We start from the raw sequence: 15,286 nt of genomic DNA, 5'->3' as shown, positions 1-15,286 counted from the left end.
TTGCCTCTTCATTGGCACAGAACATACAGATCCCATCGGATATGGTCTAGTGACATATGATATATACTACATGTATGCCCTGGAAAGACCTTTCAGCGCTGATCCCTTTTCACACGCAATGGGCTGTGGTGTTCTGGCCTCACAGAGACGTTAAACCTGGTCCTCATTATTGATCTAGTGACCGGAGACAATCACTGGATCCAGGGACTGACCTCTGTGGAACTAGAATTTTATGTTGAGAGATCTGTTGCTGAGTTTTGACAAGCAGCCCAATTCTGATATTTTTTTCACTAATCGATCTTATGTGAAAAGATCTAATGTCATTGGTCAAAAGACCAATTTGTGGAAAACATATCAGAATTGGGGTGCCTGTCTAAACGCAGCCATGGTGTGGCAGGTGAGGGTGGAAGAGGAGGTGGAGGGATATATGATATACTGTATATGAGTCCTAGGTATGAGGGGGCCCTACTAGGAATCATGCCAGGCACACCGCCCTGCCCCACCACCTGATCGTTCAACAGCAGCTATACCAAAGGTCACAGTGGAATGTGTACAAAAGTAACATTAGCTGACAGGAGAGTGTAATCCCAAACCAAACATGCCCGTCTTATATCACCTATCTGAGGCCTGGAGCGTAATCGAGAAGGGATCTTCTACATGGGGACGGAAGCTGGCTAGGCGTGGCTGATAATCTTCCTGATGATCTGGACCTGTATTCAAAAAAAAAAATGATCTCGGATCAGTTTTCCCTTTTAGATCAATGAATACGATTATATGGACAGGGAGGACCTGATCCTAGACCAGCACTTCTAGACAGTATTTGAACAGGCCCTGAACTAGTGCTACGGCAGAGAAGAGAGAGGAGAGCTGTAGTGTAAATGTAAGGCTGTAGTAGGTAGGGAGGTTTTCATTAATGCCGCCCAGTGTGCTGATGAGATCTGAGGGTAGCTGTTCTCTCATTGATCTGTCTGTATTTCACCATGCTCTCAGTCCCCAGTGCCCTGTAGCAGGAGATTGAGAGTGACATCAATGCAAACCACTGGGGTCCTGAATGCTCTCTAATGGCAATACTGTTTAGTGAGTAGCAGAGGAGCACGTCAAGGTTAAAAGCCTGGTCGAGGGAGAACAAAGATTCAGGAAGTAGGAACTGGGGGTTAAGAGGTGGAGGTTTATGTCCACTTCAATGACATGCTGATGGAACGTGAAGTGACTGCGAACAGACATGCCACTTCATTTCTCCCGATTCAAATCAAATCAAATGTTATTGGCCACATGCGCCAAATACAACAGGTGCAGACATTACAGTGAAATGCTTACTTACAGCCCTTAACCAACAGTGCATTTATTTTTTTATAAAAAAGTATGACCGGTAAAACAACATACAGTTTGGGGTATATAGGATAGGGTTCTGGGGGTACCCAAAACTGGAGCACCAGGCCTTTAAATAGGTTGACCTAACATAAAATGCCAGCTGCAGAAATGCCATCCATATACTTCACCTACCTTTATTGGCAACCTCCTTGCCCCAGACACATCAAACAGCTAGACTGGATGATTTCAACATTCCCTAAAGTATTTTATTGTACTTCGCTGCACATCTGCCTCACTGATCCGCTTTGAGTCTACCATTGACCTGCGTGAGGTTAAGGTACAATATATTGATGTAGGTGCATCCCAAATGGCACCCTATTCCCTATATAGTGCAATATGGGCCCTTGTCAAAAGTAGTGCACTATAAAGGGAATAGGGTGTCATTTGGGATGCAGACAATGTGTTCTAGGGAAGAAATGGATTTACTGTACAGTCGGATGTAACACTTCTTCAACTTTTCAAACAGTGACCTGACTCTGAAGGAATGCTATCCTCTCAACATACAGTATTTTCAAGTGGGAGGAAACTGGTCTAAATTACCGGTACGTAAATCAACAAATATTTTGTATTGTGGCATCAGTGAGATTCAGACCTATGATCCACTGTTCTCTATCCATGTCATTAGTCCACTGCGCCACCAGGATGGAGCCGGCGTGTCATATTTTTTTACTCATACAAAGCTGTTAATTTTAGTCTATTCAAACAGACCCCATTAAAAAGAAACAAGCACTCATTAAGATCAGGTATAGCCAATTAGTGGGTGCGGCTAACACACCTGAACACACTTAACAAGATAGAGTTTTGTTAACACTGAGAACAGAATATATATGTTTTTAAATAACATTCTTAAAATGTTATCTGAACGTTAATAACGTTTTCTTGTTGATTCTTATGGAAAGTTTGTTTATTTTTTTTGTCAGAACATGACTTTAAATTGCACCATGAGGAAACCTGCAGAAAATGTAATGCTGAAGTACTGAAATTCACACAGAAGAATGTTGTTTCTTAAAGTTCTCTGAACGTTCTGAGAACATGATTTTAAGTAGAACCATGAGGAAACCTGCAGAAAACGTTATGCTGAAGTACTGAAATTCCCACAGAAGAACGTTGTTTCTTAACGTTGTTGTAACAATTTGAGAACATTACTTTAAAAAGAACCATGAGGAAACCTTTAGGAACGTTATGCTGAAGTACTGAAATTCCCACAGAAGAACGTTGCTTCTTAACGTTCTCTGAAATATTTAACAGTTCCTTAAATGTGCTGAGAATGTTCCAAAGCCAAGCAACTATCCTGCAACATTCCCAGAAAGTTGTGGGAAGGGTGTATGCAAAATAACCATAGGACAACCACGCTCTCACCAAGTTCTAAGAAACATATAGTTCTCGGAACGTTATGTGCTAGCTGGGTTCTTATCCATTTAACTATGTGAAATGAATTGGTGACAGACAGATTGATCAGTAATGTAATGTGTTAAACATACAACGTACAGTACCCTGTGTGTACATTACCATGAATGGTCTGGGAACACGACTTCATTGCCATTAACACATAGACAAGTGGTAATTATAGCATGCCACTTCTGTCATAACCCCCCAATAAAGACTGACAGCACCATGGCATCCAACCTTACCCAATAACATAGCATGTCTGCGTCCCAAATATAACCCTATTCCCTCTAAGGTGCACTATATAGGGAATAGGATGCCATTTGTGACAACCCTTGGATCTATCCTATTGGCCCTGTCTAAAATGTGCCCATGCTGCTCCGCCTAACGACAGACGCCACAATTAACACTCAGTAGCATGGGGGTGTTTATTGGCTGTTGGCATTCTCTCTCCCCTCACAGCAGACATCCACCCATGCCCAGCTGACCCTCTTCTCTACATATTGGAGCTCAGAGCTGGTTCAGTCTAGCACCTTCACTCTCAAAAACACAGGCTTCCTCCCAAGTGGCACCCTATATAGGGTACTACTATATTTAGCAGACACTCTTATCCAGTGCAACTAGGGTTAAAGTTGCTTTGTTCAAGGGCACATCTACAGATTTTTCACTAGTCAGCACAGGGATTTAAACCAGCGACCTGTTGGTTACTGCCCCAACGCTCTTAACCACTAGGTTACCTGAAGCCCTATGGCCCCTGGTCAAAAGGAGTGCATTAAATCGGGAATAGGGTGCCATTTGGAACGTAGGCACACAGTCGCCACAGAGGTGCCAATTAAATACCAAGGGGAGATTTTGAAATGATTTTGACAGGAAGTGACTGTGGTTAACCCTTTAGGTTAAAGTGAGCACCTTAGTGGTAGTGTCGTCTTCACTTTCACATACTGCCATTGACGGTATCACTTTCATTCTCTTGTCTTTGCTTGGCCTTCTTATGTAACAGATGTTTCACTTTCTTTCACCTTTCCTTTCTAGCAGGACCTGCTTACAAAAACAACATGTGGACCTCTGTCCTCTGAGTAGATAGCCAAGCCTGTGCTGTAAAGATGGGTTGCGTCCCATTTGAGACACAGACATGCTATAAACATGAAGACATGTGGGTTAGCTGGGATCATGCATAGTGTAATCTACAGGATGTATTTCCTCCCGGTTGTGTGTGTATGTCTGTGTGTTGTGTGTGTGTGTGTGTGTGTGTGTGTGTGTGTGTGTGTGTGTGTGTGTGTGTGTGTGTGTGTGTGTGTGTGTGTGTGTGTGTGTGTGTGTGTGTGTGTAATCTACAGGATGTATTTCCTCCCTGTTGTGTGTGTGTGCGTGTGCGTGTGCGTGTGCCTGTGTGTGTGTGTTCTTAAAGCTCATTGGGTCACATCAGGAGGCAGCTGTTGGATCTCAGCTGAATAATAAACACTAAGGCCAGGGAGATTATCCTAATGTCCCACAAATCCACAGTTATATAATCACAAATGCTTTGTTTGTTTTAATTTCTCCCACATTATCACTTCATGGTCCATCAGAAGTATTTCCATTAGAAAACCTTGATATCCTGAGCAGCCTTGTCTGTCTGTGTTTTTTTCCCATTAAATTGTCAATTACTAGATATATCACATATAATGTGTTAATGTTTTCCCTTGTCGTTAACATAAACTTAGGTCAAGTACAAACAGCACAATACTTCACAGTTGGGATACCCTTGAAAGAATTCTGAGGTTTGCAGCAATGTCACAGAAGTCGTGTATTTTTTAAGTCCTTTGTCCTCGTTGACTCAGAGTTCATGCTGTGTTCGCTCAGACGTAAATGACAATGGAAGGGCACACTAACTGTTGTGCCTTGCTACCTTATGCCAAGCAGCATGTGCTTCAGAGGCCCCAACACCTGCACTCATGCTCTCTGCTATACTGAACCCTGCTGTACCCAAAGAATTACCTGTCATCACTACATAATGAGATGTCAATGTTTTCTGTGTGGAAAAAATGGTGTACAATAGAAAAAAACGACAACCTACTGTACAAGAAGCAGATTTTTTTCTGGTGGCCAAAAATATCACTGTTTGCACTGGAGACCAGAATTCAGGTGCTGTGCATCTGGCCAGATTTGAAGTCTGGTGCTGTCTCCTAGCAACAGCACCAGTAGAGCGAAAGCCCACCAGTTAGAAGGGACAGTGTTATTTACCAGATTCTCCTCTGGCTGTGTTTGGCTGTTTGGGGGGAAAGTAGGCAACTGGTGCTGGTGCGGTAGCTTAGCTGGTAGCAACAGAGAGAGAGAGCAAGAAAGAGAGCGAGAGGGAGATGGAGAATGAGGGAACGAAAGAGAGAGAGAAAAAAAGAGGGGGAGAGAGAGGGCAAGCATTAAATGCCAGCCAGTGGAGAGAGGGAGAGAGAGACAGAGACAGAGACAGAGACAGAGACAGAGACAGAGACAGAGACAGAGACAGAGACAGAGACAGAGACAGAGACAGAGAGACAGAGAGACAGAGAGACAGAGAGACAGAGAGACAGAGAGAAAAGGCAGCCAGTGGTGTTCTTCCTGGTGACGGGCAGTTCATTAGGTCTCTGGGCTAAGGCTGGGCGAGGCCAGGTTCCTTCCCCCTGGCATAATCCTGGCATTACTGTTCTGTTGTGCAACCACACACGATATGAGATCATCCCAGCAGTTGTTTTTCTCAGATGTTGTTTTGATTTTGTTGCGTGCACGTTTCAAAAAAGTAAAAAATCATATGAAGATAAAGGATTATGAAAATATATAAGGATATAAAATAGATGACGTCTTGAAAGAAGATTTGGGAAGCCATGTACATACAGTATTAGTCTAAAATATTGAGCACATCCTATCCTATCTCGTTTTTTTTTTAGCATAATCTGATGCAGTCTTACATCCTTTGCTAATGTGGTGTAACTGTGAATAATATTCTACTTTTTACTTCTCCTTTTTCTTTATGTTGTTGTTTCTGATGTGTTATTGTTGTTTTGTTTTATGTTATTCTAATTTTATATAATTTTTTTATCGTCGATTTAATAATTATTGATATGCCAATTTGTGCCTTGCTTGGACATTGTTCTTGTATTTTTTTCTCAGGTCCAGTCTTTATGTAGGAAAATCCTTAACAAAAATATTCATTAAAAAAAAAATACATTGGCCCCTCTCTCTTTCTCATTGTCCCTCTCTCTTTCCCTTCCAGTTGAGATTAGGCCCTTGACTCATGAATGAAGGCGACTAGGCGTGAGATGCGACCAATCTTTTCTCCATAAATGCTTTCCCTCCTTGTGAATGAGAAGGGGGTAATTATGAGAATTGCATCGTTTGAGCGGTTGAGGGAACTCTTAAATCCACCCCAGCTCAGGAGGCTCCTGGGGGGGATCTCTCTTTGATAAACGGTGTGATCCTATCTGCTGCTGGCATCATAAAGCTTTCACACTCTTTACGTTGAGCCAAGCCCCTCTGGCACTTCTCTGCTCTGTTGACTGGTCTTTAAATTCCCTGAAAGCATAGGTCTGTGAGAACCAGAGTGACATGCATTTAGGTACATCAGTCTATGTGGGTCTATATGGGTGTCTAAGGTTGGTTTATATGGGTGTCTAAGGTTGGTTTATATGGGTGTCTAAGGTTGGTTTGTATTGGTGTCTAAGTTTGGTTTGTATTGGTGTCTAAGGTTGGTTTGTATTGGTGTCTAAGGTTGGTTTGTATTGGTGTCTAAGGTTGGCTTGTATTGGTGTCTAAGGTTGGCTTGTATTGGTGTCTAAGGTTGGTTTGTATTGGTGTCTAAGGTTGGTTTGTATTGGTGTCTAAGGTTGGTTTGTATTGGTGTCTAAGGTTGGTTTGAAATGAATTTAGAGTGGGAATGCTTTTTGGTCTGTCAAAAGTTAAGCTAAACACATTTTGGTAATAATGTGTCATTGCTTGAGTTTTTCCTGTTCAGATCAGGTCAAACTTTATTGTCAATGAGCCTGGCCCTAGTCATTACCAATAAAGAGTGGGAAGCCTTATGGTAAAACAATGTTTACAATCCTACCAGGCGACCCTCTCTAAGGTCAAACAAACATTCAAGCCTGTCAAATGACGGACCATGACAGATGCCACCCGTTCTACAGGAGGATTATAATAATAATATTATAATAATACATAGTATTTATATAGCACTTTTCAAGGATCAAAGTCACATTTTACAATTGTATAAAAGACAAACACGAAACAAAAATCAAAAACAAAAACAATACCAACCAGACTAACTAGAAAGAACGTGAAACAAAGAGTAGGGCTCAAGGAAAGGGAATAGTGTGTGTGTGTGTGTGTGTGTGTGTGTGTGTGTGTGTGTGTGTGTGTGTGTGTGTGAGCTTGGACCTGGGGACGAGAAGGTGGCCTGCTGTGGTAGAACACAGTGACTGTGAGGGTTGGTAGGGGAGAAGAAGCTTCAGAGGTTAAAGGCGGGCGAGGTGGTTGAGAGCTTTGTAGGTTATGAAGGAGGATCTTATAATCGGGGGACTGCACTGGGAGCCAGGGAGCCAGTTGAGTTCACGGAGGACAGGGGTGATGTGGAGGATTAGGGAACGTGTCCATTTTGTGAGAGCAGAAGGAGAACACTCCTCCATGACTGGAACTAACAGCTGACTAGGCCTGGTGTTCTCCAGGGTGGTAACAGCTGATAGCGAGCAATGAGTGGTTTTGGTTGGGGGCCTGGGGGAGCGCTGTCTTTCTGACTGGGGTTTAGCTTTGAGAGGAAACCTCTTGTGAGTTGCAGTCTGACTTGGCATTGTTCAAGGCTGAGTGGAAGCCAGGATCCAAGTCCAAAGCCAGTGTCCAACTCTCCAGAGTAGACATACACTGTCTAGTAAAGCATTGCAACATATTAACCCTAACCCTATACAGTAGCATTGAAAGGTGGCTGGTACAGATCACAAGTTGAATGCCTTGTCATCTTCTATCTATCCTGAAGCTTCTGGTCTTTGGTACTGAACACAGGAGGCTGCTGAGGGGAGGACGGTTCATAATAATGTCTGGAACGGCGCAAATGGAATGGCATCAAACACATGGAAACCATGGAAACCATGTGTTTTATGTACAGTATTTGATACCATTCCACTATTCTGCTCCAGCCATTACCATGAGCCCATCCTCCCCAATTAAGGTGCCACCAACCTCCTGTGGTACTGATGTACTATCCTGTAGATCTGGGTCCGTATTCATAAAGTGTCTCAGAGTAGGAGCGCTGATCTAGGATCAGTCTAACCTTGTAGATCATAATGAATAAGATTACATTGACAGGCAGACCTGATCCTAAATCATGGGCCCTGATATCTATCTATACCAAATAACCATGATAAGCCTGGGTAATCTATGTAGATATATGAGATGTAGTTATACAGTATGTGAGTTTACACAGGACTTTGTGAACAACCTGTCTCCATGTCACAGCTCAGAGACAAACAGTACATCATGAGGACCTTTTGCCCTCCTGTGTTTGTTAGGGGGGAGACCCCTTTTGACTATTTTATTTCCAGAGTCAGGAATTCTAAAAGCACTGAGACATACTTCATGCTCGGCCATCAAAGAATGGAGGAGATGCTTGAATGTTCAAGCTTTCATCTCAGCTACATTAGAGTTATGTTAGCTAGGAGTGAATGATGGGGACCATTTCATAAGAGCCGAAAGGTATAGCAGAAGTACATACAGGACGTTTAATATATGGCCGTTAAGGAATGTGGAAAAGGGATGGGCGAGAGCGTGAAAAATGCATTTAATTCACAGTTCTTGCTCTGGTGAAACATATATGAAAAATGTGTTTTGACAATCACAACACTATATCAATTACAAACACTCTATTATTATCCGACAGGAAGTGTCTGTCTCTCTCGCGGCTAAGTTTTGATGTTCTGTGTATTATACAGTAGGTTAGTGGTCTGAGTGTAAGGTTTCCCTGGCCTCCCTAGCCTCCCCACCTCGAGCCAATAACTCACTGCGGGTCAAGCAGAGTGCTCAGTGATGAGTTCCGTTACACTCACATAGATTGCGTCCCAAATGGCTCCCTATTCCCTACATAGTGCACTATTTTGAACAAAGACCCTATGGACCCTGATCAAAAGAAGTGCACTACGTAGGGAATAGGGTGCCATTTGGGACTGAACCCTAGTCTCCCACCACATTACATTACTGAGACCTTTCCCTGTCAGGCCTCTTCCGACTGATAGTTATCTGTGCCGGACCACTCGGTTTCAGAGGCTGTTTAGTCAACTCTGGCGCCCCATGTGTGGTTACAGTAGCAGATGTTTCTCTTCCCATGGGTTAACAGGGGCCACATGCATAACTGGTGAGCATGCATTCAAATCAATAAGAATGTAATAAGACATGTAGATCATTGAAAAGTCTTATTGAGAATCAGTGGTTTGATTGTGTCCGTGTGTGAATTTAGAAATGAGCTGTACACTTTTGACCATTTTGACAGTTAAGAAAACATAAACACAGTTATTGTTATTGTTGGTTAACAATATAAACATTACTTGCTGTGACATGTTTTTTATCAGAGGAAAATCACAGCACACTCAGTATTTCCACTTGACTGTAAACACACTGTACAGCAGTTTTCCTTTTCAATTGCAATACACAACAAAACAGTTTGTTTTTCTTCATAAGTGGGACAATTTTAGTAAAATACCTTTAACGATTTCAGCCACATGACAATAAACGTAATGTCTAATTGCTAAAATGTATTTTCTACCTCACAAATGAATGTGAAATTACTCTTAGTCTTATCTTAAAAGCTCTACTTATCCCTGCTTCATAAGAGTGCACATTAAAAGCTCTACTTATCCCTGCTTCATAAGAGTGCACATTAAAAGCTCTACTTATCCCTGCTTCATAAGAGTGCACATTAAAAGCTCTACTTATCCCTGCTTCATAAGAGTGCACATTAAAAGCTCTACTTATCCCTGCTTCATAAGAGTGCACATTAAAAGCTCTACTTATCCCTGCTTCATAAGAGTGCACATTTTCTACTCAAATAGAAAAACATATTTGGATGTATCCTGAGCAGAACAATAGCTCTTCATCATTTTAATGAGGCATGTTAAACATGCTGCTTTTCTACCATACCTGATAAGCTGCCATGAGTAGCCATCTGGACTTTAGAAATTTCATTCCAGTTGCCAGTACATTTCTGGGGTACAGTGAGTGGATGAGATATGACAAAATGAATTGTTGGTCTAAAATTACACCTGACAGACTCAGTGCTAGGGAGGAGGTCCTGACATGGTCACAACAGGATCTTATCTGGTATTGCCGAGCTGAGACCATTGAGGATTGGAGAATGGATGGGGTGTGTCCAATACGACAGGTGACTTCAAGTTGTTTGAGTTGAGTTCAAGTAGTACATTATATCAGTTGTTAACGCAGTGTAATGAATGAGCAACATGACGCAATGCAAAACAATACTCAACACCATAACATCTGATAAATGATACATAATAGTCATTTACAAAGGTATGACTCGTCAGTGAGTCTTTGAGCTGCTGTCATCACCTGTGACGAATCTACAGAGGGGCAGTGATGTGGGACAAAATCCCATCTGTGAGGTGCCATGAGGTGATGGGGGGGGCATATTATTGGACCGTCAGATAAAGTGGCGTATGATTGGACAGTCATGAGATAAGGTGCCGTATGATTGGACAGTCATGAGATAAGGAGCTGTAGCTCTATTATGGCAACACACCGCCTGTCAGGGGAAGCGAAGCATGTCCTTTACAAACTCAGGAGTGCGTTAGACACAACACAAGACCTGTGTACACATGAAACAAGAGAACATGTGGTTACTCATACTGTACTTACCTGTACGTGTTCACACTACAAACACAGCAGTTGAATTTGAGCCACTAAGCATCCCCATTATGACTACATTTCCTGCCCTGCTTTTCTCCACGTCCCCATGACTTTCACTTTCTATACAAACCAAGGCTTTCAACTTGAATCTCAAGGAGATCTCTTTCTGTGTAAGATGACATTGGTTTCAAACACTAATGTAAATATTTGCAATACATTTTCCTCTTCCCACTGAAGTCCCCTTCCCAGTCTGCTTGCTCTCACTAATAGGAAGGCTCAGGTCAAGGATAGGAGTCCAGACAGGCACAGAGCTGATACGCCCGCTGCCTGAGAGGCGATCCCTGTAGCAGAGCGCCGCGGCTGACTCAGATGCCGTGAATAAAACATGCGATGGCATGTCGGCGGCAACGATCGAAGAGGCACACTGCACTGCATTATTCATGTTGGTAGCGGGCTAGAGGTGGTGCTGGATGGGGGTTTGGGGGGGTTGATGCGGCGGCATGCGGAGTCGCAAGGGCGTGGCCGGGTTGTAGTGTGCAGAGGTCTCCTTCCCAACAACAGGGAATGGGCAGTCATCACATTACACTCCAGCCACTCACACTGCATGGGAGCTGCAATACTCTCAATCACACCTACTGTCATCATCCACTGGCACTGTGTGGAAAGTGAAAGCATTTTGCTGGGGAAAAGTGAAATTAGTCTTTTCGAATGCATTTCCTACAAAGTGTTTTTATTCATGACAACACAAAAATTGAAATAATCCTATTGTAATAATTCTAGTTCATTGCCATAGTATACTGCAATGTAGAGATTTCCTCAGCAATGTTGAGCCCAGGTATTCTAATACCCAGACCATAGTACATGTATCCACCCTCAATGACCTGCATCTGAAAATCAATATCATTAATGGGATCATGTGCATATCCATTACACACATTAATATTAACATATTTCACATGGCCGTTGGTTATGTGTGGTTGCTATAGTTTATCAGGAGTGATCAGTCTGGGGAGTGGGTGATGGTGTCTTCAGCAGTGGTGAAGTTAGCCTGGCCTCGTTAACCCCTAGAGACGGGTTTCTTATAAGAGCTGAATCAGTGTTTTCCCAATACAGCGCAGCGCAGCGGAGAGGCCAGAGGAAATGTGTTGCAGTCAGCACCTCTTCCATTCTGGGTGAGGCCAACTGACTGATAGCTGGTGCTACTGCTCCACCTGCAGGACCAGGCCACATGCATAGTGAGTGTAAAGGGAGTGTGTGTGTGTATGTGTGTGTGTGTATGTGTGTATGTGTGTGTGTGTGTGTGTGTGTGTGTGTGTGTGTGTGTGTGTGTGTGTGTGTGTGTGTGTGTGTGTGTGTGTGTGTGTGTGTGTGTGTGTGTGTGTGCGTGCGTGCGTGCGTGCGTGCGTGCGTGCGTGCGTGCGTGCGTGCGTGCGTGCGTGCGTGCGTGCGTGTGTGTTTGAGAGGGTAGAGAGCGACAGAAAGAGAGAGGGGGTGTGGTAGGTACAGTAAGGGAACACATTTCCCCTTTCTTGTCAAGTAGGCAAAACAAATAAATCAACTTCCATTTCTAGAATTAGCGTTACATTATGGAAAAACAACCTTGTGAGGAGTGAGGATCTCCCAAATAAGTACAACCAGGTCAAACCCTGCTGGCCACTACCCAAGCAAAGAATAGATAGATGCTCAATCATTATGGCTTGGATGCCATCATGCCAAGGACAGAGACTTGTTTACCGCTTTGCAAGAACAGAGAACTGTATGTAAATCCGAGACACTCCATTTAGTATGATATGTTACGTTTCGTATGGTATTAATTAATTTGTGGATGTCCCTCATCCATTTCATATGATATGTTACGAATTGCAATTCGTATTATATGTTACGAATTTGAAAAACGTACAATATGTTGCGAATTTGCAAAATATGTTAAGGTTAAGGTTAAGTTTAGGAGATAGGTTAAAGGGTTAAGGCTAGGGGAAGGGTTAGCTAAAAGGGTTAAGGTTAGGGTTATGGGGAAGGTTTAGCTAAAAGGGTTATGGTTAGGGTTAGTGGAAGGGTTAGCTAACATGCTAAGTAATTGCAAAGTAGCTAAAAAGTCGTAAGTAGTTGAAAAGTTGCTAATTAGCTAAAATTGTCCGTGATGAGATTCAAAATCGCAACCTTTGGGTTGCTAGATGTTTGTGCTAGATGTTAACTTGTTTACCTCTTTGCAAGAACAAGATACTAGAACAACAAGTTAACCGTTTCTAAGAGACCGTTATGGATCTTATTTCCTAGAGAGAGTAAATGGCAGAGAGGCAGTGGATGAATGACATGCCAGTGTGACAGCCAGGGATACAGATATAGGCAAAAGGGGGAATACGAGCACAGTTATACCAGGCTCCACTCTAACCTAATGTAAGATGAGTCAATGAGGGAAAGAGCAATGGTGGACCTGAAATTAAACAGCATGGGCAGTGCTAGATTACTACTGCCATGAGGCTTGATTACAGTAATGTGATCAGGCAGTAACAGCTGTGCTGCCCAGCCCTGAGCTCATAGGTCTCTCTCTCCAACCTGGTCTCAGAGCATTTTGTATTATTATGTATGTAAATCCGAGATGCTCCATTTAGTATGATATGTTATTTTTCGTATGGTATGTATTTGTGGATGTCCAGCACCCATTTTGTATATGTTACGAATTGCAATTTGTATTACATGTTACGAATTTGCAAAATATGTAACGAATCTTCAAAATGTAGTATATGTTACGAATTTTCAAAATGTATGATATGTTACGAATTCTAGCTAGGTGGCTAACATTAGCTAGCTGGCTAACGTTAGCTAGGCTTGGGGTTAGGGTTAGGGGTTAGGGTTAAGGTTAGGGTTAAGTTTAGGAGATGGGTTAAATGGTTAACGTTAGGGGAAGGGTTAGCTAAAAGGGTTAAGGTTAGGGTTAGGGGAAGGTTTAGCTAAAAGGGTGATGGTTAGGTTTAGGGGAAGGGTTAGCTAGCATGCTAAGTAATTGCAAAGTAGCTAAAAAGTAGTAAGTAGTTGAAAAGTTGCATATTTTGAAGCTCTGGAATCAAGTGCTGGATACAATTTGGAAATATAATACTACATGGCTTCTATAGAAATTAGAAAAAACAATTATATACAGTGAGGGAAAAAAGTATTTGATCCCCTGCTGATTTTGTACGTTTGCCCACTGACAAAGAGATGATCTGTCTATAATTTTAATGGTAGGTATATTTGAACAGTGAGAGACAGAATAACAACAACAAAATCCAGAAAAACGCATGTCAAAAATGTTATTACATTTACATTTACATCATTTAGCAGATGCTCTTATCCAGAGTGACTTACAAATTGGTGCATTCAACTTATGATAGCCAGTGGAACAACTGGGGGTAGAAGGATTACTTTATACTATTCCAGGTATTCCTTAAAGAGGTAGGGGTTCAAGTGTCTCCGGAAGGTGGTCAGTGACTCCGCTGTCCTGGCGTCGTGGGGGAGCTTGTTCCACCATTGGGGTGCCAGAGCAGCAAATAGCTTTGACTGGGCTGAGCGGGAACTGTGCTTCCGTAGAGGTAGGGGAGCTAGCAGGCCAGAGGTGGATGAACGTAGTGCCCTCGTTTGGGTGTAGGGTCTGATCAGAGCCTGAAGGTAAGGAGGTGCCGTTCCCCTCACAGCTCCATAGGCAAGCACCATGGTCCTGTAGTAGATGTGAGCCTCAACTGGAAGCCAGTGGAGTGTGCGGAGGAGCGGGGTGACATGAGAGAACTTGGGAAGGTCGAACACCAGACGGGCTGCAGCGTTCTGGATAAGTTGTAGGGGTCCAGCCAACAGCGAGTTGCAGTAATCCAGACGGGAGATGACAAGTGCCTGGATTAGGACCTGTGCCGCTTCGGGTCACCGCTTTGATGTTAGCGGAGAACGACAGGGTGTTGTCCAGGGTCACGCCAAGGTTCTTTGCACTCTGAGAGGAGGACACAATGGAGTTGTCAACCGTGATGGCAAGATCATGGAGCGGGCAGTCCTTCCCCGGGAGGAAGAGCAGCTCCGTCTTGCCGAGGTTCAGCTTGAGGTGGTGATCCGACATCCACACTGATATGTCTGCCAGACATGCAGAGATGCGATTCACCACCTGGTTATCAGAAGGGGGAAAGGAGAAAATTAATTGTGTGTCGTCTGCGTAGCAATGATAGGAGAGACCATGTGAGGATATGACAGAGCCAAGTGACTTGGTGTATAGAGAGAATAGGAGAGGGCCTAGAACTGAGCCAAGGGGGACACCAGTGGTGAGAGCACGTGGTGCGGAGACAGATTCTCGCCACGCCACCTGGTAGGAGCGACCTGTCAGGTAGGACGCAATCCAAGAGTGAGCAGCGCCGGAGATGCCCAACTCGGAGAGGGTGGAGAGGAGGATCTGATGGTTCACAGTATCAAAGGCAGCGGATAGGTCTAGAACAGGGGTGTCAAACTCATTTTAGCTCAGGGGCCACATGGAGGAAAATCTATTCCCAAGTGGGCCGGACCGGAAAAATCATGGTATATATAACTTAAAAACAACAACTTCAGATTGTTTTCTTTGTTTTAATACGATCAACATACAACATAAAGCTGGAGCCTGAGGACAGTGTGTCCAAAATAGTACAAGCACAACATCACTATTAATCATAAAACACGTCAA

This window comes from Coregonus lavaretus (assembly GCF_964263955.1).
Source record: "Coregonus lavaretus genome assembly, chromosome: 2".
NCBI classification, from domain to species: Eukaryota; Metazoa; Chordata; class Actinopteri; order Salmoniformes; family Salmonidae; genus Coregonus; species Coregonus lavaretus.
The sequence above is the reverse complement of the archived record's forward strand: the minus strand, read 5'-3'. Positions refer to the sequence as shown.